The sequence below is a fragment of the Salmo salar genome, chromosome 04 (genome assembly GCF_965601325.2).
Source record: "Salmo salar chromosome 04, fSalSal1, whole genome shotgun sequence".
NCBI classification, from domain to species: Eukaryota; Metazoa; Chordata; class Actinopteri; order Salmoniformes; family Salmonidae; genus Salmo; species Salmo salar.
The window spans coordinates 48,813,962-48,819,961 of NC_138294.1; the positions used below are offsets into that span (position 1 = coordinate 48,813,962).

The following is a 6,000-nucleotide window of genomic DNA, read 5'->3' on the forward strand; positions in this document are numbered from 1 at the left end:
TCACTAATGCAGTGAATCTGTTGTATAGGAGTCTTTAACTCATTTTAATTTGCAGTACAGCCATTGGACATTCTCGATGGGGGTGGGGGGAAACAAGAGTAGAACATGAGGAAGTCTTGAAAAGGGGGGCACATTTGGGATCTTACATGTGTGTTTAAGTCATCAACCAGTTAGGTTACCGATTAGTGCATCTAATACTGTCCGCCAGGCTGTAGTCCTTACGTTATAGTTTGATACAATACAGGAAAACACTCAACAAAATGCAGTCTCTCCATGAGCCCATCTCCCTCCTTCTGAAGGGCGGAGGCTGGTGGGTGTCAGGTGTCATGTAACCCCAGCGGGGCAGAGCACATTGTGTCCTTTAGGGTCCTCCCTAAAAACATAAACTGAATGTGAAATCAACATGTTTTCATGAAGCGGTCTGAGAGAAGGGTGGGCCTAAGGACACAATGTGCTCTGCTCCGCTGTGTCAGTAGAGAACAATGGAAGTACGCACCGTGTGTGTTTTATGTTATTTTATTCACTATTTTTACTGCTTCCTATTTGCTTTTACTTTTTTCATTTTGTTTTAATGTAAAGTGTGCTGTGATTTTAAATGCACTTTAAATAAAGTTTGATTTGATTTTAACCCCACTGAATCAGACGTTTAATGAAACGTTTTCTTATCTGATTGTTCAACAGATTGTTCAACATGGTAAATCATTGTGGTTTGACATTGCAGACACATTTATCTGCCGTTATCCACCGACGTTTCCTGTCTGTTCGGAAGGGGCCAATGTTCCATTGGGGAGCCTTCTGCACAAGGGCCTCAAAGCTAAACCAACCAGTCATCAAGTTCAGGCAGCAGCCACACAGCTAAAGCAGCCCCATGGTGAACACGGCATCAACATGCAGTGTCAGAAACGCTTGTCATTTTATGACGTTTATGTTAAGCTGGAGGAGTGTAAATGTGCCAGCTTGGAGGAGGTCTCTAAAGCACAGAGTGCCTCCTATGCGTGGTATGACGCACTGCTAGCTCAGCAAAGAAGGTTCCTGTGCGCACCTCAACAAATCCAAACAACTTTGTGCGGGAGCATCTCTTCCCCATGTTCCATGGGAACTCAGCAACCACACATGGCAAGGAGAACGAGCAGGTGGCCTAGGTTAGTCTGGAGAGTAGAGGCACAGTAGTGAGTGTCAAGGAGCCAATGCTTTCTGCAAGCCCAGAGAGAGAGAGAGAAAAGAAAAGCTGTCCCAACAGCAGAGTCCCAACATCTTACCACTGCTACATCTGGCTATCAGCGGAGCCTTGTCTGGCAGCGAAACAGATCATTCAGCCTCATTTACTGCCTTTTTAAAAAACGTAGTGGATATGGCTGACTTGTTTAAACAAATATGGTTTCTACTGACAATTGAGATGTACAAACTATGGCATAAGGGAACGACAAGCAGATAAGAGGCAATCCGTAATTTCAATTAAGACAGTCATGAGCGAGCTAGGACGGACGTTGTCAATATAATTATTTGTTCAGCACTTTTGAAATGTACAGCGACATAATTCCGAACATGGGTTGTTCTTACAGTATTCTCCCTGCACACCAAGTCTGAACCGTAGGATAAATAACGGGGGTATATAAACAGACAATGAAATGTCTTACAATATTCAATAATTATATTTCGCTAAAACAGGCTAAAGGCTACATGTGCACCACCAAGTCAGAACAGTAAGCGAAATTATGAGGGGAAAAGGGACCAAATTATTAGTGTGAGGCACATGGGCTACTAACAGCTTACTACATGGGCTACTAACAGCTACTAACAACATACACTTAGTAACGTTATTACTTTCTTAGCTACAGTATACAGTCCTGGCCAAAAGTTGAGAATGTCCCTCTTTGCCATGCAAATGAACTGAATCCCCCAAAAACACTTCCACTGCATTTCAGCCCTGCCACAAAGCACCAGCTGACATCATGTCAATGATTCTCTCGTTAACACAGGTGTGAGTGTTGACTAGGACAAGGCTGGAGATCACTCTATCATGCTGATTGAGTTTGAATAACAGACTGGAAGCTTCAAAAGGAGGGTGGTGCTTGGAATCATTGTTCTTCCTCTGTCAGCCATGGTTACCTGCAACGAAACATGTGCCGTCATCATTGCTTTGCACAAAAAGGGCTTCACAGGCAAGGATATTGCTGCCAGTAAGATTTCACCTAAATCAACCATTTATCGGATCATCAAGAACTTCAAGGAGAGCGGTTCAATTGTTGTGAAGAAGGCTTCAGGGCGCCCAAGAAAGTCCAGCAAGCGCCAGGACCGTCTCCTAAAGTTGATTCAGCTGCAGGATAGGGGCACCACCAGTACAGAGCTTGCTCAGGAATGGCAGCAGGCAGGTGTGAGTGCATCTGCACGCACATTGAGGTGAAGACAAAGAAGCCACTTCTCTCCAGCCATTTCTCTCCAGGAAAACATCAGGGACAGACTGATATTTTGCAAAAGGTACAGGGATTGGACTGCTGAGGACTGGGGTAAACTCGTTTTCTCTGATGAATCCCCTTCCCAATTGTTTTGGGCATCCGGAAAAAAGCTTGTCTGGAGAAGACAAGGTGAGCACTACCATCAGTCCTGTGTCATGACAACAGTAAAGCATCCTGAGACCATACATGTGTGGGGTTGCTTCTCAGCCAAGGGAGTGGGCTCACTCACAATTCTGCCTAAGAACACAGCCATGAATAAAGGATGGTACCAACACATCCTCCGAGAGCAACTTCTCCCAACCATCCAGGAACAGTTTGGTGACGAACAATGCCTTTTCCGGCATGCCATAAGGCAAAAGTTATAACTAAGTGGCTCGGAGAACAAAACATCGATATTTTGGGTCCATGGCCAGGAAACTCCCTAGACCGTAATCCCATTGATAACTTGTGGTCAATCCTCAAAAGGCGGGTGGACAAACAAAAACCCACAAATTCTGACAAACTCCAAGCATTGATTATGCAAGAATGGGCTACCATCAGTCAGAATGTGGCCCAGAAGTTAATTGACAGCATGCCAGGGCGGATTGCAGAGGTCTTGAAAAAGAAGAGTCAACACTGCAAATATTGACTCTTTGCATAAACTTCATGTAAATGTCAATAAAAGCCTTTGACACTTATGAAATGCTTGTAATTATACTTCAGTATTCCATAGTAACATCTGACAAAAATATCTAAAGACACTGAAGCAGCAAACTTTGTGGAAATTAATATTTGTGTAATTCTCAAAACTTTTGGCCACGACTGTACATATCTCCCTGGCATATTACATAATTTATGCAGCAGCATACAAAACATTTTTGGACTCACCTTGTCGTGCTGAGCTCACTTCCTTCCAAACCACTCATTGTTGAATTTGCGATTTCCAACTTTTTGTGTAATGTTGATGTCCAATGGTCAATGAGCACGATACGTTTTATCTTTTATTTCTCTTCATATGACAAGGATTGAAAATGATTTGCCTGTAGATTGTTGACTTGATTCATGATGATGACCGCTAGCTAAGATTTTGAAAGTATGATGTTGACATGATCAGTCCAATCAAAGCTAATGTACATAGGTGATTTGACTCATTTTATCTGTGTCCAATGACCTTGAGCCTTCTTGGATGGGCACTTCTAATGTAACTCTATGTCAGCAGCCAAAGGGCTAGAATTTTTACAGTGACGTAGTGTCCCAATGAGTGACAGAACACTGAGCCAATCACAACGCAACGCTCTGTATTTTCTGCTGGCTTGCACCACCACCACAGAAAGCACTGAGCTAGGCTGAAACACCTGCATTCTGGAGCTGCCTTACGAAAACAAAAAAGAGACCATGTTTGTATGCAGCTTTATTAACTTAATGATATATATACACACATATATATATATATTTTTACACTGTTTGCAAACTGATATGCGACACGTAATAAAGCCAAAATAACATGCAAAACAGGCAAGCACCAATTTTTATTTATGTTTTTGCAATAAACGTGGGGCTCACCTTCCCTTAATGATGGGTCGCCACTGCCCCTGAGTCGTCTGATAACTCTCTCAACATGTATATGCACATTAGCTAACCTTCTCATGCTTGTGACATCCTCGTTAGACAGCTGGCCTCCTTTCTGAGTGATGGCTGGTATGGCAAGATTTACCTTCCTCTCATACAGCAAATCTCGGATGGTGAAGCCCCTGTCTGCCATAACTTTATCGCCAGGCCTAAGGTATTCCAGGAAGCCAGAGTTTTGGGTGATTAACTTGTTACTGCATCTGCCTCCATGTGCAAGAGAAATAAACATAACGAGTCCACATTGAGAAAATACTTCAGAGTATTGCTGGAAAATAGTGGCTGTATGACCCTCCCCTCTGAAATCGAGATGATGTGCTTTCTGAAGAGTGGTTTCAGGGCAGTCGATGATGCAAGTGGTGTTGGGGAACTTCTCTTTGAAGCACTAAGGCATTGTGTTCTGGATCGTCTCCCTCGGCAGCCATGGAATGTAGATCCTTGTGCTCCTCCATTGTGTCAATCCAGTAGGAAAGGATTCTGCTCACTATTCCCTGGGACACAGCAAAGCGTTCAGCAAGATCACCCTGAAGTTAGCTGTGTAGAATTTCTGCAGAAATGCTACACGGTCAAAGAAAACACTGAGAGTTAGGGCAGTATACAACACTGAGCTAGTGTCATTATTCTGGATGGTGTGGGTCAATGGCTCTGCACCACCACATTGGGTTTGTTTGTGGCAGGTGGGCTTGTTGACTGGTTCTCTTGACACGTAGCGGTGATCAGTCAATGCTGGAAACTCCCATTGAGTATCAGCATCTGTACGCTGTGGTGGCACTGGCATGACTCTGCATCACCACAGTTGTCTGCATCTGTAAAGAAATCATAAGAGAGACCACAAGTTCAACAAAGTAAAATACACACAGCCTACTGGTCTTGGTTAGGTAAAAAAAATTAAACACTAACATTTAATAATTTAGCTAGTTAGACATGTCATGAGCATTACCAGTGGCATGCCTGCAATGAAGGGGTTAATCATGGGATGGGGAGAAAGAAGTTGTTGAATAGCTAACAATGTAGGGACTAACTAGCTAGGGTAGTTAGCTAGCAATACTATCAGATGGGCTGTCCTCAAGCTAGCTAGCTAAGTGAGTAAGCTAGGCAACAGTTAGCTAGCTACATACACTATGTTAGGACTTAGGAGTGGCTACCTACTACTAACATAGTTAGCTAAGCTAGCTAACTTCTGCCTGATTCAGGACACCACATCTGTGACGATAGCTAGTGAGTAACAGCTAGCTAACAGCTGCCTGTATGTGTGATGTCCGAATGAGATGTCGCCTTCTGGTCTGTACTGGAGCATCATAGCCTAGCCACTTCTCAGGGAAAGGACACTCTTCAGTCGGCCTCTTATTCACGAAGTGATATGAACACACACAGTAGTTTGGTGGTTTCTTCAAGTTCAATACTTTGAGCCAAAGAGACTGCAAATCAAAAGGAGGCTTAGAACTGAACTCGCTCCTCAAAAAAGTTTAGTGGTCAAAACACTCCTGCTCCATGAACAGACTTCGTTTCTACCAGTTATTGTGTCATCCCCTTACCGAACATAAAATGTCTGTTTTGCGTGAATCCATGATTGGGAAGTTGTGAGAAGTATGTTGGTTATCTAGGCTAGCTGCGAACTATTGACCGGAAATGCTTAACCGGAAGTTCCCCACAATAAAACCTAAACAGAACCCGCCCATATTTCCGGTAAAAATGAGTCTCAAACCTCCGACCTTCTAGTCCGAAGTCCAGCGCGCTATCGACTGTGCCGCAAAAGCATGCTCGTGCGGCAGAGTCGGTATCCGCGCTTATCAACCCAGGGTCATACAATACTGTAGCATTTGCGAAGTCATCAATAGCTATTGTTTCAATTCAACCCAGGGTTCAACTAAAAATAGACAATACATATACAGGGCATTCGGAAAGTATTCAGACCCCTTGACTTTTCCCACATTTTGTT

The 6,000-nt window shown here is 43.5% G+C and overlaps 1 long non-coding RNA gene across 1 annotated transcript; it reads right to left on the reverse strand.

The window, feature by feature from the left end:
• Window positions 1-3,833: 3,833 nt before the first annotated feature.
• LOC106603162 (uncharacterized) lies at window positions 3,834-5,774 on the reverse strand. The gene is made up of 2 exons (XR_001328379.3): window positions 5,597-5,774; window positions 3,834-4,867 (listed from the first exon to the last, which is right to left on the reverse strand). It is a non-coding gene; the product is annotated as an uncharacterized LOC106603162 (long non-coding RNA).
• Between the last annotated feature and the right edge of the window lie 226 nt (window positions 5,775-6,000).